This window comes from Poecilia latipinna, unplaced genomic scaffold (genome assembly GCF_001443285.1).
Source record: "Poecilia latipinna isolate Pla-1442-1.1 unplaced genomic scaffold, P_latipinna-1.0 Scaffold172, whole genome shotgun sequence".
Taxonomy (NCBI): domain Eukaryota; kingdom Metazoa; phylum Chordata; class Actinopteri; order Cyprinodontiformes; family Poeciliidae; genus Poecilia; species Poecilia latipinna.
Genome location: NW_015112788.1, coordinates 381,590 through 402,312, shown reverse-complemented (window position 1 = coordinate 402,312; position 20,723 = coordinate 381,590). Strand labels below are relative to the sequence as shown.

At 40.1% G+C, this 20,723-nt stretch overlaps 1 long non-coding RNA gene across 1 annotated transcript; it reads right to left on the bottom strand.

Moving 5' to 3' along the window:
- Window positions 1-1,828: 1,828 nt before the first annotated feature.
- On the bottom strand, window positions 1,829-2,682 carry LOC106946014 (uncharacterized). The gene is made up of 2 exons (XR_001424669.1): window positions 2,345-2,682; window positions 1,829-2,216 (listed from the first exon to the last, which is right to left on the bottom strand). It is a non-coding gene; the product is annotated as an uncharacterized LOC106946014 (long non-coding RNA).
- Between the last annotated feature and the right edge of the window lie 18,041 nt (window positions 2,683-20,723).

Here is a 20,723-nt window from a genome sequence, read left to right as displayed (position 1 = left end):
CCATCGTTCAAGTGCTTACCTGGGCACATTTTCATACATTGGCACAGCTCGCTTCACACAAGTCAGCACTTTCTTTCCCTGTCTTGTTCCTTTTCCTGGACGCTGATAATTACCGGTCCTAATTACGTCTCTTTGTGAAGCCGAAGAGTTTCAGCCTGCTCACACCAACCCCTTGGTGGATGTGAGACAATCAGATTCACACTTTCAGCTGCTCAGGCTGAAAGACAAAGGTAAAGATTTTTCTTAATACAATAAATAAAACACTAGCATTCATTTGATCAAAAACAGAGTTGCTAAGTGGTCTTGATGGGTGTAAATAGTAATAAATTTTCCATGTCTGGATAGGTCTAGGGAAAAAGGAAATGGAGTACAGACTCTGAGTGTCTGACGCCACTTTTGTTGTAGGAACATTATTTCTACACTGGTTATATGAGCAAGTCACACCAGACAGTCTGGTAGACTCGATTCAATTGGAGACCAAAATTGCAACATTTGTTACGTTTGTTTAGCTGGTGCGGTTCACTTTCACACTGTATTGTGTCAAATGATCCAAACTAATTGACAAACCTGTTCCCCGCCTCACCTGTGGTGGCACTGCACCAAGAACAACTGAAGGAAACGATAGGAAAACCTCTGAAGAAGACAAGAGAGCGACTTCCTTCTGTACAAAATGTAAATAAAAATGTAGCAGCATCAGATTTGACCTCCTCTTCTCCTGCTAGAGTTAGACTAGCATATTTGTTTTGGTTGTATTTTCCCAGAATGCCCTGCACTATAGTCTGCTTCCTGCTTTTGCAGCGGCCTCCGGTCCGTTTGAATCCCCAAGTGCATCCAAACCGCATCAGAGTTCACTTCAACTGAACCAAGACTTAGGCGGAGCAGAGTTCGCCTAAGTCGACTGCGCATTCACACCTCCTCAAATGAACCGGACTTTCTATTGTTGTGTTCCTTCTGAACTCAGAAGTCAGATTTCTTGACTGGCAAGTCAGAAAAATTAACATGAACTCCTGAAATAGAATCAGAGAAATATCTCACCTCAAAATCAAATCTGTGGACGTTCAAATTATAGTTTATTTGAACTTCCAGAGTTTTGTTTCAAATTTAATTGCACACAGTACCAATCAGCCAGTATCAGTGAACATGTTACTACATGTTGTAACAAAAAACATGTTACTACATGTTGTCTACATGTAGTAACACGTTACTACATGTTTGAATACATTAAAAAATTATATTCATAATTGTAGTTGATCTGGTCAGTAAAACATTTATTAAACCATTGTCTCTACCTGCCTGCTCTTGCAGAACTGTGGACGGGTTGGTGGTCAATAAATGTTAGTCTGAATGAACTTTTCTTAGTTTTTCTAGCTTCTTAACCTCGCATCTTCTTCGGAGTCAACGCTGCCTCTCATTAAGCCATCTGTGACTCAACAGAGGTGCTCGTGAATCCAGAAATTCATTGCACTTACACTCTCAGTAAGTGGGGGACTGGGTGACAGGAAACACAGCTTACAGCTGAGAAATTACAGTTATCCACAAATAATGATTCCCCAAACACATTCATTTACACAAGAGGGCACACATTTACCTGGAATTTACAATTCCCTAAGATATAGTTAAAAATCCATGGGTATTTGTATTTTTTCATTCAAAACCACAATCTGTTTTTACGAGGCAGTTGTCTGTGGGAGCATTAAAAGCCCAATCAGAGGTAAAACCAGAACCTCATTGCTGTGAGGGATATGATAATCAGCTCAGTTAAGCCATAAACATTTCACTCTGTAGACTGAGTGCTAAAACGTCCACCATCTTCTTTCCTTTAGTGATGTTTTTTTTTTTTTTTTTTTTTTTGCAGCTGCCTTTTACTTCAAACTTAAGAAAATCATTTCTTAAATTGACCTTTTTTTCTGGAGCTTTGTCTCTTCAGGAAAGACACATCGCTCTTCTTTTTAAAGGTTAGTCAGCGATAATGGCTCTCGGTTTTCCCTGAAAATGTCAGCGCTTCCTAACGAAAGGAGCAGAAATTCAAATGAAAGCCATTAAACCAGGCAGCTCTTTGTTAGCACAATCCGTTCGCTCAGGCACAATCCCCCTCATACATCCGAGTCCATTTCACAGCCAGGTGTGGACGATTCCAGCTCCGGGTTGGTTCACAAACAAGGGGAGTTTCCCCCCCCCCCCACCTCAACACTCCAGAGTGCATCCGAACACCATACCTGAAAGAGAAAAGGCATTTATGGAGCGTTATTAAGACTGAGTCAGGTGTAATTTGTCAAGCCTGGCATTTCGAATGAGTTTCACAGAGTAAGATAACGCCGCTTCCTGAGCCGTCTGTCCGTCTTACAGTAGGCTCCGTCTCTGTTAGGCTCCATCTTGTGAAGGCAGATGCTTCCCTATCATCCCAGCGGGGGGGCGCCTGCTCGGAGACGCCACGCTAACAAACCGAACGGCGTAAACACGAACTTCAAAATGAATCCTTAATGCCACGTGAATCCTGCCACGGTGCCCGGCTTTGAGTTACAGCCACTGAGTTTGTGTTTGAAGAGGCCAACCGGGGAGGCCCTTCCCTTCCACACTGTGTTTCGGCGGATAAATATTTAGAGGTTTTGTAAGAAGCCTGTTGACGCGTTAAAGTTTTAAACGCGCCGTGGTAGTTAGTAGTAGCAAGAACGACGAAGGAAGTATGCGCTTTGCAGCAGGGGCGTCCAAACGTTTTGTCACGTGGGCCAAAAAACGTCCAGTCAAAAGTATTGACAGGCCAAGAAAACAAAAAACAAAACAAAAAACCCACTTGAATTAAAAAATACAAAGTCCCTTTTTGTAGGAAAGGGATGTTATTTAAAGTGGATTCAAAAATTTAAAAGGATTTTTCACGCTAAAATAAAGGCAACTAGTTTTCAGGTTCTTTTGACTATGTTTACTTAATTTATTTTTTTATGTGCTTTCTAGCCACAATCAAGCAACTATGTTAACCTCTGTTGTTAAAAAAATCCTAAATATCAAATATGACTTAAAAGAAATTTTACTTTGTAATTTAACACCTTGAAATTGGGCCTCTGTCTCTTTAAAAACTCCTGCTCTTTCTCAAACTCCACCTTCAGGATGTTGTCACAACATCTCCTTTCGATTAACCCTTTAAGAACGTTTTCACCAGCGTTGCACTGAGAAATAGCTTGTGTAATGAACTCGGGTGATTCACAGTACTTCCAGATGGGAGCTAATTGCTGCTGGCTAGTCTGCAGGAGCTGAAAATAAAAAGACTAATACTTTGTAGTATAAAACATTTTCCACTGAAAGACAATTATGTCGGTTCTAATTTTACCTCATTATAAAGAGTCTCCATCTGCATCAGACACAAGTACCGAATGGGCCGCATGTGTCATTGTTGCATTGAGGTTTGAGGTTACACTTTGGACAGCCCTAGCTTTACAGAGTTATAGGAACACGTTAACACCATCATGAACTCTTTCCAGATGGAGCTGAGCTCTCTAATCCTCCCCTCTCTGAATGAATGGCATTCTTTCAACTATGATGAGCAACATTTAGATGGGGTGAAGTCACTTAAGGGGCTGTCTGGTCAACATATGCACCCTTTCTGAAATGAACATGCAGCTTCCCTCCAGTGTCCCCTCCAGGCTGCAGCTCTTGAGGTTAAGGGGCTTTCTCACTGCCAATTGGTCTGCTGTTTCTCTTTGTTGAACTGCCTCAGCCACTTTAAAAAGACTCCTCTTCTCTCAAACAACGCGGACTGCAGCAGCCTCAAACAGGAAGCAACACCCAATCTCAAAAAGCCCTGTTCAGAAAACACACTCAATTTACCCAACAAATAGGGCAGATGCAACTTTAAGTGTTTCATTTTGGTACCAGGTGGCCTGATGTTATTTGCCTCTTCTCTGGGCTCATCTCTCATTTGTGAGAGCAAAGCAGGAGCCAGTGGGCATAAAGGGCTTGTGTAATACTTTACCCATCGTGGATGATCAGACACTTTTACCAGAGAGGTTATCGGGGAGCTAAGTGCACTCAAACGCAGCGCAACAGAAACAAACAATGAAGTGGGCAGCGCTGAGCTGTCCAACATGGAAATGAAATACAGCAATCTGTTCAGGGCAAACTGTCTGAAACCATCACAGAGCTGAGAGTATTCAGATTAAATTTTCATCTTCTGCCCCTAAAGTCCTATTTAACGTGAAGGAGGCAAAAACAGACGTTTTGCCTCAACTGATTAGTTTGTTACGTGACAAGGCCAACACAAGGTGGTGCTTACTGTGACATGGGAAGAAAGTACTATGCAGATTTTCTGACTGATTCAAAAAAACCAAATGAAGGTTTTGCAATAAAGGTTTTGCAGTGGCCTAATCAAAGTCAAGATTTGAATCTGACCATCCTATTGTGGCATGATGTAATGCCTCTTATTAAAGTGAGAAAATCCTCCAGTGTGACTGATTAACAATAATTCAGCAAAGAAGAGAGGGCAAAAATTCCTCTATGCACTTGAGGAAATAGTTTGATGGTAGTTGTTACAAAAAGAGACAAAAAAATCAGGTTTTTTACATTCAGAAGGACTTTCTTCTAATTTACTTAGTTTATCTTCATGTGATATAAGATTTTGTTGGAAAATCTGAAACAATTAATTATGAAAAAAACAAACAAAATACAAGCATTTTTAAGACAAAAAGTAGGTTTCCAGTAAATTTAAAAAACCTTTTACATATTTGTTGAAACTGTCACAACGTCGTAACATTATTACGTGAGCTATATAAGCTGCGAAGAGTTCCTCTGCCTTCACCCAGCGCTAACTACAAACGACCAATCAGAGCCAGGAGGAGAGTCTTAGCACTGTCAATCATCTATTTCACCCTTTCTCTTGCTCTCTGCTACTGCCACAGCTTTTCTCTGTCAACAGATCCTGTTGTGAATGCTCAGACTGGTTAGCGTAGCCACCATAACAGCTTGTGACAGTGGATAAGCAGTTCTCTTTTATCAGTGAGTTGTTCCTCCACCATTCCCACTCTTAGCGTCTTGAGTGAGAGCGTTAAGACCCTCCCCCTGGCTCTGATTGGCTGTTTCTGGTCGGGAGCTGTGCATTTGGTTTACATGGAATAGTAGGTAATGGAGGAGGTGGAGGAGATTGATTTTTTCCACAGATTATCTGTCACGACATTGTGACATATCGTGACAGATAAATAACAAACATCTCAGAAACATATTCTTTACAAAAGTTACATACTGCAGCTTTAAGGATGATAATTTGGCCTCCAGACCTCAACCTAATCAAACATCAGAGCAATGTGCTGGACAAACAAATCCCTATGTTTTGGCACCAAAACATGTGGAAATTGAATATTATCGTGCAATTTCAAGCAGATGATAATAAAGTGATGCTCTACTGTGGTGCAGCAAGTGTAATTCTAAACTGTATATTTATTTCTGCTTGTAATCTAGGAACCATATCAAGAATCAAACTTTCTTCCATTTCTTCCATTTGGTCCAAAACTTTCCTTTCACCTGAGAACTTCTTGAAAAAAAAAAAAAAAAAAAAAAAAAAAAAAAAAAAATCCACAACCAACATTTTAATTTATTCTGCCCTGGTAGAGGAATGTTAAATACTTACAGTAACTCTATCTAGGTTAATGCTTGTCCCCCCTTAAACACCGTGAGTGCAGAACAGAACGCCAGCCTACCACAGCTGCATGCCACTGCAGCTCTGCATCACTGTGATTACAGCAGCTCAGCAGGAACCAAACATGCCACAGCAACATGTCCTGCAGAAAAATGATGCTTTAATTCCCCCATAGCACATTACAATGCATTACGCTGACATTCCTGCCTTTTCTCTCACAGTTATTTATTCGTGCCTTGTAATTAGGCCTGCCTGCCTGCACAAAAAAAGAAAAAAAAAAAAAAAGTCGATCTGTTTACTCCCGACGTTTCTCTCTCATTATGTCTGGAGTACATCCCCCAGAGAATCACTCTGCATGTAGCTGATGGAGCACAGAGGGAGCCAGGGCTGTTTTCCCCACTGATGGATCGTTCTTTTGTTCTTTTATGGAAACAGTCCTCGGTGTTTCCCTGTGGGTCTAAAGTCATGTAACTAAGGCTTGGTCACGCAGTCATGAGCTTCAGATGGGTTTTGCTGTATGTCAGCAGCATAGATGGTAGCTAAGTTAGCAGTGAGAAAGTTTGATTTGTATTTGGTTTAATAAAACTGAGATTTATCTTTTTTTAATATATTTTGCTTAGAATCAGGGAGATTCTAAGCAAAACTTTTCACTGAAAAGCTCAGCCGACACGCAGTTGCATCAGATGTTTGCTAGTTGCTGCTGCTAGTCTGAAGGAGCTGAGTGGGGGAGGGGCGCTCTGTGAGGGGGGAGGAGCAGGCATTTTGCTCGGCAGAATGGTTGCAGCGGGAGATTGAAGGATTTCTCAAACACGGATTGAAGAACCAAAGCAACACTCTGGGTATGTTTTTGATGAGGGAATAACTTTATAGCATTATGTAATGCTTAAAAAAAAGAATCTAATTTTATGTAACGTCTCCTTTAACAGATTACAATGATTTGCTGAAAGAAAATATAAAAGGAACAAATTTCCCACATTTTCCCACAACAGATCCAAATGGTGTCAATCTTCCCTTCCAGCAGCTCTATTCAATAACATAAAAAAAGAAAGAAAGAAAGAAAGAAAGAAACGAACGACGGCAACACGTAGATCTCCAACTGTCTGGCACAAACAGCCCTCGCTTGAAATCACACGTCTTGGAGCGGCGTTTCCTCACAGCTTGTCTCAGCAGGCTCCTTGTTAACAGGATAGCGCCTCCGAATCTGCTCCCACAACACCTCCCAGCACGGGTCATTACTGCGGAGGGGACTGCTGGGGCCCAATCAGATCACGACACTAAAGCACTTCCTCCAATCAGTCACAGACACCCGGGGATATATGCAGCAAAGAATGGGCATTAAAAACAGAAAATGTATATCCTCAGCAACGACTGCCTTTAACGACTAAAAAAACAAACCCCCCCCCCCCCCCGCACACACACACACACACACACACACACACAGAGAAGGCCTCACAGAGAGGGAGAGAGTGAGGTGGGGCTAAAGCGTCATTATCACACGGACTGCAGATGAGTAGATGCGGTGTGATGCTGCGAGCGAACCCCGGTCCATGTGTGACTGTGCAATTACAGCACATTTACAGCACCAGCTGCTGCACAAATCGAGACGCTCGAGCAACACGGTGTGACAGGCGCCGCCGGGAGACGGGAGCAGTCGCTGACTTTGGAAGTGACTACTCACACTTGAAGATGTGCTGAGAGAATATTAGCTTTCTGGCGCAGCTGAGGTTACAGGAATATGATACTAAAAAATAAATGTAAATTTATAGTTCTGGCTTTAAAAAGAAAAGGTAACAGGTAGTGCCGATGTGTTAGGAAGTAAAGGAAACAGATTCAGAAAAGATGCGGTGTGAATTAGATAGGCAGTTATTTTCTACTTATCCAGAATTTTTATTTTTATTTTTTTTTAGAGGAAAAAAGGTTTTCTTCTTTTCCTAGAATATTCCGGTATTCTAGGAGAGTACCGCTCTGCTTACGTCTCTTTTTCTAAAATAAATGAAACAGGATTTTAATTTCTCAAACTGGGGGGGGGAATCTTGTAATCCCTTAAAAAAAAACTTCAGTAGTTTAATAGTTTCCAAACTTGGGAGATTATTAGCAGTAAAATGCTCATTTAGTGAAGGGGAAAAACAAATGAATATTCATGTTTTACTTAAAAACCAAACTTGTCTCGTTTATTTTGTTTATTTTTGAATATGTAAAGCATTTTCTGTCGACTGCAGAAAATGATACCTAGATTACGTTAAATGTACTGCAGCACCGGATTAAAAGGATTTACAACATTAAAATTTTAACACTAGCGTCATCATATGGGTGTTGCATCATTATGTAATCCCAAACCAAGTTGTTCAAAACTACATCTAGTATTTTCTGCATTTTAACTGGACCAGGTGTAATTTACCTCTCTGCTCTGGAAAAATGAGAATATAATCTCCTTCTGCGTTTCTTGTAAAAACAAACAAACAACAACAAAAAAAACATTTTAATCCGTCATCCCTGAAAGCTGTTGGCCTCCATTTTAAGAAATACGTATGGAGAGATGCTAGCTTGCCTTGCTAATAGTGGTTAGCTTGCTAACCCGGCACAGAACGTAGCAAATCCTTCGAAAAACAGAATACAGCAGTAAGTGCAAATATAGCAAATTTCTGTTTGCAGGCTATTAAACTTAAGGAAGAGATTTTTACAGCCTCTATTTTTAATTCACCCTCCTCTGGGACTTGCTGGACTTCCCTTGAAGAAGAAGAAGAAAAACATTTCTCTGGCTGTAAAAAAAAAGTCACAAAAATGATGGAGCAATCTTAGTCAATTTCTCTGTGGAAAACATTCATAATTGAGGGATGTCAGTGGGTTTCGTCACACGCGCCGCTCCCTCCGAGTCTGTCCAGGATGTTTTAATTACACTTTTAAGGCAGGACTTTTCAGAAAATTGCCCGTCATCCCGTGCATCCTCTTTACATACTTAGCTGAAGATAAAAGCTTTGTAGAAAAAAAATATGTAGAACAAAATTGGATTAATGAAGTCATAGCAAATTGGAATAAAACGACCCAAACTGTGTTTAGCTGGACTTTGGTGTGAAGGGATGAATAATTGATTTGGTGGCAGCACAGATGAGAGCATTACTATCACTTTGTGTCAGCACCAGATGTCAAAACGCGGCAGAGTCAACAGCTTATCTCCACTCTGGTCCTCCATGTGTTTTTAGGTGAACGCCAGAGCAGAATATTCTTCAACAGAGGCTTCACTTTCTTGCTGTTCCACAGACGTCTTGATTACTCGTCTGCATTGACAGGAAATCAACTCACACTGCTCTCTGAACTCGGAGCACCTTACACAGTCTCTCTCTTGACATTGCTGCCACTCTGGGGAGGTTCTTTCAGAAGCCTTCTCTTCAGCTCTGACATTTCCTGCGACACTTGTCACCGCCAATTAAGCTCCTCGCGACCCAAAGACAGTAAAACTTGTCTCATGAAAAGTCTGGATGTGGAACACTTTTGTCGGAAGTCTCTGCAGTGAATAAGTCCTCTGGGAACTGCGCTATTACGTCTCTTCCATATTGGAGCGATCAGCACAAAAAGATGGGTCTCTAGGCTGCAAAATTTGCCCCACACGCCTGTGAAAAGCGACCGAAAGCATATGTATTTTTAAGACCATTTTGCTTATTCATGTTCCGCAAATGTTCAATAATTGAGGCGACTTTCAGGGAGGGTTCTAAACACGAGTCGTAAAGAGTGAGAATATCCTCCTTCAGCTCAGAAACAAAAAGAATAATTCAATATGCCAGCCTGATCTTAAAATGCCAGGCACTGCTGCTCTAAAATGCACGCTGGAGTTTAATATCTCAGTGGCAGAGGAGAAAGGACTGCTGCCACGCCGCATCGCCACTCTGGGGTGGATGGAGGGAAAGTGACAGCCCAGTTTATGGACTTTAAGTCACGATTTCCGGTTTTTAGTTCTTTAGAAAAAAGATCTAAGCGGCAGAGGAACCGCTGGTAGAACCGTGGAGACTCCACAACGGCTGCGATTTCATAGTCTAGCCGTATCGATTACCTGCGTTTCTCATGATAATTTTTCTAATTTCCAACAGTCTGAATGGATGCCAAATTTTCGAACAAGCAGCTCACTCCGGGACGTTGTGTACGTCAAAATTTTACTTTCTGCACCGAGTCTGTTTTAAGTGAGTGTTGACCTCCTTGCAATGAAGAGCAGCCACATAGGTGAGGGACAGAACTGCAGGGCTGGAGTACCACAAAAAGTAATTATTTTATTAAATGCCTAACAAGAGTTTACTTGTACCTAAGATAATCTTTTATACATATCACAAAACATGCACACAATTTAGTTAATTGATGCCATGCACATTATTTTCAATCAACTTTAATCAAAACACGAACCTTCGCTCCAAAGGGAATCATTCTGCCAAACAATAACTCATGCTACATTTATATTGTCAATCGTTATGCACTAGCTTTCAAAATACTAGCAATTGCTGACTGCAATGAAACAATATTGGTGTTTTTGGTTTTGCAGTAGTCAACACCTAAATTGAAAAATAAAAAAAATCTGTTTATCTTTTTATATTGGTAGTAGAAATAGCCTTAAAGCTGAACTATGTAGCTCTTATAAAAAAATGTTTTTTGTTAAAACCGTCGCTATTTCTTAACAGCGTAATCTGACACAGATAATCTGTGAAAAGATCGATCTCCTCCACCTGCTCCCCGAGCTACTATTGTCATCTGATGAAACGCACCGAGTCAAAAACAACCGGTCAGAACGAGGAGGAGGGTCTTAGCGCTGTCAATCAATCTCATGTACTCGGTGCTAAATGTGGAAACAAGTTACCATTACAGGAAAACAGTTTATTTACTGTCATTGGTGGCCATGCTAACTACACTAAACATTCACAATAAGATTCTTTATTTTATCTTTGTTTAAAGCAAAATGAATTGTTTATTTTGAACATAAAAAGAAAAGAAATAAAACAAGTAAAATAAAAAATAAAAAAAACAGAGTGTACTAAAGTCAAGCTGGAAAGAGTTTAGTGAATTTTACTCAATTGCTCTTTTCACTATAACATATTAAATACTAGCATTTACACGGTTTGTGCAGTATAGGAATTGAGAGTGTGCGTATTTTTCTCCTCTTGCATTTTGGCTTCATCTTTGTTTAATTAATACATTTTTAGCACATGATGTTTGGCGTTGAACTCATGGAATTAGATTCAAATGGTTTCAGGGTAAAAAACAGATCATTTAGACATTTAAAACCTAAAATTAACAAGAAGTGAACTTTCTTTTCATCGTCCCATCTAAATATTTCAACTAAGTCGAGTTACATTAAGACTGATGTAACTTAGCTGCATTTTTCAGCTTTAAAAAGTTGTTTGGCAATGCATTTTCTGGCAGTTTTGAGGTCTGAACGCACCAAGAGACTCACCACAGCTCTCTGAAGCAGCAGATTAATCAGTGCCAAAATTCCTGGAACCACACTTAAAAAGCAGAAAATATTAAAACATCTTCTGGGGAAATAGGAAAGTCATTACCATTTATGCCAAACCCTGTCACGGCTCTGTGAAGAGGCGCCCAGAAGCGGCTGGTAGGGGAGACGTAAAAAAATAAATAAATAAAAAATAAACGGGAAGAATGAAGAGCTGCTAACCACAGAGAATTCAAGAACACAAGCCAGGTTTATAAACTATTGCAAATTGGCAGGAAAAGAGAGGAGCGGTTAAAAAGCCAGAGGAGACGTAGAAAAACAAAGTGGCGCAGTGAAAGTAGAGATGGACGGGATGTCTGGTTTCAGACGACTTTACAGCCGGAAAAGAGAAAACATGAAAAAAAAAAAAACTGAATAGATTGAGATCAAGCATCTACAAAGTCCAGAAATAAAATTTTATCGTCAGTGTCTGACCGTTTTAACTCTCACTCTCATAGATTTTGTGTACTCATGTGTTTTCTTTTATCTTATTTTGAAAAACAAATTACTGACTCTGGCTCTCGATTCCAACAAGCGCGTTTAATTAACTCACTGATTAATGTTTTTATTAATGTGGTTTGTTTTACCTTTTTACATATTTGTGTTACTATTATTGTATTTTTGATTTTGCTCACTGATTTATTTAATTCTTCAGCAGTTTGATCCAATTATTATAATTGACGTTGAAACTGATTGTGTATAGAGTGGTAGTCTTTAGTAATAGTTCAAAAATGACCCATGCAAGTTATTAATGAGGCTGTTTACGATGAAGACACAACTCTGCTATCATGAAATTGTATGATGTGGTTCATTATAAAACTAATGCAAATAACGTTTAGGACAAAATGAAGTTTACTGTTAGTTCGGGTGCAAAGATTTTTTTTTTCCATGATGTGAATCCAAATATGATTTGCGACATGTTTGTAAAATTACAAAACAAACCAATAAACAGGTCTTTTGCTGTTGAGATTAAATATGAAATGGTGAAAGCATTTATGAGAATGTATTTCATTATGTTTTTCAAAAAACTGATAAGAAAATATTTGACAGAAATAGCTTCAAATTGTGTTGTACCTGTTTTGGTTTCAGATCATTTTCTTTCTTCTTACGTTTCTCTTTAGTGATTTAAATATAAGATGTGATATGTTTTGGGATTTTTTGTTTCATGCTACTTTGTGAAGTGGCAACTTAGTTCAATTTGATGTGGAGGACATGCATAAATATATATGAGGACATATCAGGGCCGTTATAGATAGAAAAAAAAAGGAGTACAACTTTGACCTTTCACACTCAGAAATTCTCTAGACTTCCTTAAAAGTTCAGATTTTTTTCAAGAAATATTTAAAAATCCCGAAACTCAGACATTTCCAAGGTTTTTCTACAAAATTTCTGACTTTAATCTAAAAATTTTAGATTGTATTTTCAAAGAAATTTTCCACTTTTGAAACTCAGACACTTTCAGCTTTCTTCTAGAAAATTTCCAAGATTACCCTTAAAATTTCTGCTTTTTTCCTTGAAAAGTTTCCACTTTTGAAACTCAGACTCAGGTTTTTCTTAGATTTGTGGGGATTTGAATTTTCTGTGTCTGTTTCTAGGTTCTATTTTCTAGGTTCTGTTTGTTCTCTGTCTCTTGTTGGGACAAGAGACAGAGACATGGAGAGTCTCATCTTGTCTCTCCATGTCTGATCCTTGTGAGTCGTCACAGTCGATCCGTTATGTCCTGTGTCGCCAGTTCTCATAAACGGTCTGTTAGTTTCTGTTGCTACCAGTGTGAGCCTAGCCTCCGTTTAGCTGTGCTGCCAGGTCCTGCACTGTCTGATCCTGTTTTCCATCATTAAATTTTCATTTATCCTACTACCTGGGTCCTCGGCGTTACTTCCTCACCGCACCCCTTCACCAAATCGTGACAAGATTAATCTCAACATTTTTTTTCTTCTTCTTGCAAATCTTCAACTTTTCAAGCTCAGAATTTCCCTTTTTTTCTGGAAAATTTCTGAGATTCTGAATTTTTGGAAGACTATCACTCATTTTCTTCTATGGGTAATGGCCGTCATACACCATCCTAAATATAAGCCTGGAGCTTTTTCTGCCTGAACCATTTCAGTCAAGTTGTTTAAATTGTTGCAGTGTTTGTCAAGTATGGACAACAAGTTAAGTTCTTTGATTAAAAAAAAAATCACTCAGTACTATATCATTAAAGTCTGTTTCAGAATTGGAAGAAGGCAGCACAAGAGTCCGAGCAATCTCAATGTGGTGACATATGGGGGAGGTGCACCTCAGGTTCCATCTGAACAGGTGGAAAAGCCAGGCTGTGGGGATCCTTGTGTCCAAAGGGTGGACTCCCACAGTGATCGGAGATGCCCCTTTTGGCACAGGCCCCCTCTCCCACCGCCTCAGGATGTGCCAGGAAAGTGGCAGGTTGCATGCCAGGGCGCAGAGCCATGCCTCTGACAACTGCCAGGTTGGCCAAGCGGGGGGCCCAGATTCAAAGAAGCAGCTGTGTGTTTGATCTGCCTCGGGGCAAAAAGGTTCCAAGGAACAACCTCATCATAATTTTATCATTAGCTATATCAATAATTAAACGTGAACTCAAGCAAACGCGTCGGGGAAAAAACTGCAGCTCGGGAAAAAACCCGCGTGGCATCGATCACAACGTCTGACGAACGAAAATCGGTTAATGAGTTTCCGTTGAGGAGCCGTTTACGTCTGAGGAAAAGGGTCCAGTCCAAACCCGGCTCACACCAGCCGCTCATTCATCAATCATTAGTGGTTGTTGCAGATTCAACACTCGGCAAGGACCGTCAGAAAGATGATTCATTACTACCAAGAGCTCTGATAAAGTCAGAGAAAAAAAAACTAAACGGTGTAAATCTGGGCCCTGTTGTGACATCTCAGCAGAGCGTACAGAGGATGTGTCCGCCTCCCACGCATCAAGCGTCATTTATTATTTTTTTTAACCTGATTTCAAATTGGTTCATCTAGAAGAGATTCATACTACTGACACGATCGTTTCACAAGATGAATTTTTGGTGCTATTATTGCAGAAACCATTTTTTAAATAAGTGTTGCTTTTTTAAGAAAGTATCAGAAAAGGTAATTTGGACTTTAAATAGCATGTGAAAAATCTGTCTTTTTTTAAAGGTTACGTGAAGCAATTTAAACTTTTTCTTGTAAAACCAAGTTACGTCAAAAAAAATGAAGCTTAAAAAACATTTGCAACTTTTTGAAAAAGCTTCAGCGAAATCAGTCGTTTTAGACCTCAGCAGTCACAAAAATACATCGCAACATCCTGGAAGGGACTGAAACCTAAAAACACCTGGAGCCGTAGATGCAGCAAAACAAAGTCTTGTAAGGTTTTGAATACAAATGAACAACCCACTTTTCAGGGTTCTTTTGTAAAACCATCCGAATGAAACACTCTTTCCTCCACTTCGTATGCACTACTTTGTGTTAGTCTAGCACATAAAATCCCAGAGACACACATTTACATTTACATTTGTGGTTGTGATGCGGCAACATGGGAAGAACTTCAAAGGACATGAACACCTTTACAAAGCAATGTGCTTCACATTCAAATGGAAAACGCCTCGTTTCCATCCTCATATCGAAAGCTCATGTACGATAGGTTTCCTCACCTGGTATATTGCTGGTAATGGCAGATATATTGAAACACTCCTGCTCTTGGTGGTTCACTTAATAAAGAGCATTAGAAATAATTGAAGTGCTCCATTCTGCTCAGAAGGATCTTATTATTACTGGACACTCCTCATTAGTACACTGGAAGTCCGATAAATGTCCCTCGGTGTCCATGTTGTTCTTTTTTAAAAGTTAGAGGAAATTAAATGCACACAACGGTTTTGCAAAAGGTTTTCCTTCCTACTCTTCAAACTCGAAAGCTTTGCCTAAACGATTGCGCCTCTCACCGTCTTATTTCGCTTTAGTTATGTACATGAGTGTAAATATCTGATGGGTTTTTTGTTCGTGTTGACCTTAGTGAGCTGAGTTGTGAAGTGGGGGGTTGGTTTTGCATTTGTCGATCCACTATTTTGTCAATATGTGCATATGTTCAATATTGCTGCATCACCTTTAAATTCAGACCTTTAAATTCATACTGTTTTTGCTTCTGCATCCTCTCCGGGGTGTTTTGTCGCTCTGTGGTCTCCTGACGCAGTCCCAGATTTATTCAGAGACGTGTGTTCCCGAGGTGTCCTCATTCATCTTGTTGCGGAAGATAATTCTTTTAGGAGTCCGTTGTCACGAGGCCGACTGATTTCAGGACTATCGGACATCTCCGTGGCGATTCTTTCTCCGCGGGGCTGCGTGTGATTGGAATAGATTTTCTTTTGTATAAAGGATAGAAAGTAACCTTGAGCCCATCATCATAAACCCAGCACAACATCAGCAGAGCAAGAAATTTATCTTCCGAACAAGACAGCGCCGTCTTATCTACATTTGCTCGTGTTGTGTTTTATTCGTTTTTCCCTCCCCCTCACCGAGGCCAGATTACATTGATGAGGTGTGAGTAACATATGGATTACTTTAAAAGCTATAGAGATGTCTCCCTTGTGTGTGTGTGTGTGTGTGTGTTTTTTTTTAGGAAAATCTAAATCCTGGAAGATGTCTTTGTTCACATGAAAGACATGATGTGTGTAGAGCAAATATATTCACGGATTTCAAAAGAGACGCTGCTCATTTCTGGTGCGTTTACTGGTAAAAATAGAAGCGCAGCAATGTCTCTTTAATCTGCGTTCGGGGTGAGGAGAGTTACTGGCCATCAACTTTAATCCTGCAGCAACGATGGGACACACTTCAGGGCTAAAAGCTTGAAGTTTGTGGAGAGGCTTCAGAGGCTTCCCCCAGCAGCGTGGAGAGGCTGGGAGTCGAGATCCAGGGAGAGAAAGAAGGGGTTGAAAGATAGACGCTGGAGACGTTTATTCTCTTACCTCTCATCTAAAGACAAGGGCGAGGATGAAGAAGGCACAGAGAGGCCACTTAGATATTTCTTTTGTCAAAAGAGGGGATTGCAGCATACCAGTTTGGATCTGGTGGATAAATGATGGACAAAGATCTTTATTGTGCTAGAAAAGCCAAAAAAAGAAAAAGAAAAAAAAAATCATAGCCAATTTGTTCAGGGATTTTTGGAAGAAGCTGCTCTCAGAGGTTCTGATCCCACTCTTGATGAAAGTGTTCTTGAGGGAAAATGGGAAATAAGCCCGCTCACATTTGGCAACTCACAGAACTCATTTCATACAAGCTCATGGTTTTGGAATTTCTTTTTTTTTATTATTTTAAATTAGCATTTTGCTATTCAGCAAACTTCTAACAAATTTTCCAGTATTTCTTATTTTTATGTATGAAATTGTAGAACTGTTTGTAGCTTGTGTTTGTTTTATGAGACTAAAACAAACACAAACGGATAGAAATGTGCATTTTCCTAAATTCAATAAAACAATATTGTATGCTTCGATGCAAAACAAAGATGGCTGCACACTTTCTTTTCAAGGTAACCGTTGCTACCACAAGAAAACAAGCAGCGGTAACTCTGTTCATGATAGAGATGCATTTCTTCAACAGTTCCAGCTGTTTTTAATGTGCAGCTCTGAGGTCTGCAACCTTTTCAGCCATTTTCAGCTCAGTGCAGTTAAAAACAAACCTCATTTAGAGCCGCACGTTACATGACCTTTACACTAAGACAGCCTCTCAGTTTTGACGAGTATCTACTCTAGGCATCTAAAAAAATTGTATGCATTTCATTTCTGATCTCAAGTTAAAAAAAAAAAAACAAGACTTAAGATATTTGCAAAAAGAAGATTCATATTGTCTTCTACAATATGTTATTTCTGGAAAGTGATAAAAATACAGTTTTCAACCTAATAAAATATATATATATTTAAGTAAATGCAAAACTTGCATGTTGTTATTGTATCCATATTTGGAAAAATGTTTTTTTTTTTTTTTATCACCTTAGTCGAAATCACAAAAAGCCGATGTAGAAGACCCAAAGGGTCACTTTGCACACCAACAGTATAGATCTGACATGCACCGAAAGACCCTCGCTCCACAGTTTTATTTAACAAATTAAACTTTTTGAAATAAATCAGCATTCACGTGATCGCCGATCAGCTGTTGCCATGAACGTTAAAGCATGAAAAAGCACAAAGACTCTCCCAAACCCTCCAGAAAAACAAACAACAAGAGCAGAGCTACAGCAGCGGAGAGCATATGATTATTAATGCATGAGGAAACCCATGGGGAAAACAAATACAAGCAGAGTGGTACGAAGATTAAAACATTTATAGAGTTAAAAGTGCACTGACGGATTATGTCGCTTTTATAATATTGGAATTATTATTGATTTACTGATGTTCAGAATCAGCTCAGCTCTTATCTTCTCTTTCGAGCCAGAAGGAACTATATCTCTGCCAGTTTTATTTTCTTCTCCGGGTTATGCTGATATTATCTGTATGAAGGGATCACTGGATGCTGTTACCATGGCGCAGTGAGCTTCTTCACAATCCTGACAAATCTTGCAGTAGGACATTAAACCTCTGCTCCTGCTGTTACAGCATCAGCCTCCTGAATTTCTCCTGTTTTCAGGAGAAATTCACTTTTCTCTTTTTGTTATGCTTACACAGAGGAAATGTTCAATTAAAATTAACAATATTTTTAATTAAAGATGGAGTTGTTAAACTTTAAACATTGCAGTGGCTTGCAAAAACACACACTATGTCACATTACATCAACCAGCCTCAGTGTATTTTACTGGGATTTCATGTGCTGGTCTAAAGCAAAGAGGCAGATGATTGTAGAGATTAAAGAAACATAAAAACCTGACAGAAGTTATAGAAGTTTGTTGTAATGCTACAACTTTTCGTCTCCTGGGGGTTTTCACTGACCACACTGACATCTTATTATTTTTTTATTTAGCCTTATTTATCCAGTAAAAGTGAGGGGAACGATGGTGCGCCATCATGTTTATGACTTGTGGGTTTTCGTGTCAGACAGCATAAACCGCAATGTTTGTTGTAGAGTGGAAGACGTTTTCTGTACACAAAGCCACCCACATTAAGTCTCTTTAATTAGTCACACAAGGCACCGTTGTTAATCAGAATCCTGCTCGTCTCTCTCTAGTTGTTGCTCCATGTCGAGCGTCTTAAAAGTTCTGTGTGTTTTAAAGAGGCAGTATCATGCATTTTCCAGTCACGTTGTGCCATTTTACAGCACAACCATGTTAATGTTACCTGCAGTTGTTATAAAAATGCAGCACATTTGAAACGTAACTTTAAAAAAATTGACCTTGTGATTCAACGCCTTGAAATTGGGCCTCTGTCTCTTTAAGAAGCTCCTGCACTTTGTAAAACTCCGCCCTCAGGAAGTCATTACAACATGGCTCCTCTATTAACGTTTTTACCGGCGTTTCACTGAGAAGAAGCTCCTATGAGATACGCAGATCCACCAGGTTGTTGCTAATTGCTGCTGGCTAGTCTGAAGGAGCTGAGTGTGGGATGTCGGCTCTTTGAGGTAGATTCTCTGAAGCTTGGAAACTGCAGGGTTCACCCTCTAGGTCCACCCAGACGCTTTGCACACCTGAATGGTTGCCAGGGGAGATTAAAGGATTTCTCAAACATACAAAAAATAAATAAATAAATAAATAAAAAATCAAGGCAACACTGCAGATCTGGTTATGCTGAGGAAATAACAGTATAACAAGATGTAGAGCTCAAAAAAGTCAGTTTCACATAATACTGCCCCTATAAAGTCCAGCGACTCCGACGTGAATCCATCCAACTGATTCTGAAGCTGATGGTCCAACGGTCCGCTGCACGCGCCACTCAGTCTAGACATCACTCCCCCCCTTTCCTTTCACTTTCATCTGTTTTTATTTTTTATTTCTTTAACTCATCTCAAAGCCGTGGTTCTCATGTGGTTCTCTTTTCAAACCTTTCCGCAGCGGCCCTCTGCGATTCCACTCAAAGTGTACGACCTCTTTGATTCTCGTCTTTCAAAGCGTCTCGCTCGCCTGCGCTTTTCTCACCAAAACACTCTCCCCACCTCCTCTTCCTCTTCCGGGGGTCCGTCCTTCCACCCGTTTTTATCGAGACCTTCATCATCACCATCACCGAGCGATTCCTCAGACTCGCTCCCCACCTGCTGCATCCCGACGGCTCCCGGAGTCCTCTTATCTCAGCGCGCAGCCCTCCGCTGTGTTTCATGGGCCGACAGCTCAGTCTCACTCTTTATGTTTGCTTTGTATCTGTCTCACTCTGCAGTGAAAGCAGATGCCGACCGGTCAAAGCTGCGAGAAAGAGAGAGGAGAGTGGTCTAATTAAGCTCGACTCAGGCTATTTCAAGTAGCAGAAAAGGCAATTACAAAGGAAAGGAAGCAAGGAGAGGGAAAACAAAAGAAAAGAGACAGAACCCTTAACTACAAGCAGAACGCAAACGAGAGCAAAATGGTTGAAAAGAAGAAATGCACACATCAGTGACGTGCTTTCATCACTTTGTCTTGTTAAAACACCCTGTAAGTGTTTAAGAGGCATCCAGCTGCTGCACTCTTTACAAGTTGGGTGAAAATGGTTCATTTAGCATTCAGTCCAGGGAGTGTCATTTGCTCCTGTTGACATCCCAGATGGTCAATGTTATGCCAAAGTAGACATGCAAAATATTAACCTAAGAGAATCTGTTGGGTCTCTAAAGTCAGCATAAAAAAAAACTTAAGCAAACACACCCTGGCACCGTGTTTATAGGTCTTATTTATGTTTCACAATAAGGCATTTTACAAGACAAATAGGTCTGCTTCACACTGAATATTGCAACATTTTTTTTCTTTTTACTCAATAATTGATTGAAGCTCACTTATTAAAAACAATTAGTCATCAGTGTTTGAATTTGTTGTCAGCTCTCCCAGATGTGTCCCAGAAGTCAAGGCTGGATCAACAGGTGCTCCAGTCTCAGATCCAAGTGGGTGAAATCATCTCATCTCCATATGGCTCACAGAAATGCAGAGCAGCTCTGTCATCTGTGCAAAACTGCTGTTTGTTCACATTGAAAGTAGTCTCTTTAGATTGTTTGGGCATCTGATCAGGATGACTCTGGAGGCGTTGTGTCCCACTGCCTCCCCAAAACCGAATCGAGGGTCTATGTATCCGGTTTGGTCTGGTAATGCCTGAGGATTAGCCTGGTCATTTCCATCCTACTCAGAACAAATCTCCTTCTGTTGTTCATCTGGTTTTTTCCTATTGAAAAATCAGATTTTTATTGTCACTGTACAGAAGTACAATGAATTTTGTGTCATTACAGCCCATCCACAGAACAAGAAAAGTCAACACACAATGTACAAGATGGGTAGACAGGCCTACGAGGCTGCAGCCATGAAGGGAAGGACTGGCCTTCAGTGGCTCTGTACTTCTCTCTTTGCAGTGGAGGATGCTGTCGACAGCGCAGGCAATTTCTGATAAGCTTCATAGCATCAAACTGGCACATTACATATGTCACGAGTAAACATTAGTGAGTAGGTAAAATTGAAGGTAGTCCACGACTCCTTGAGGCACTTGTTCCTAAAGTGCAGATGGTTTAGACTCTCTGTACGAAGTGAAGCGTAGAACAATCTGAAGTTTTTGGAAAAGCTCCATT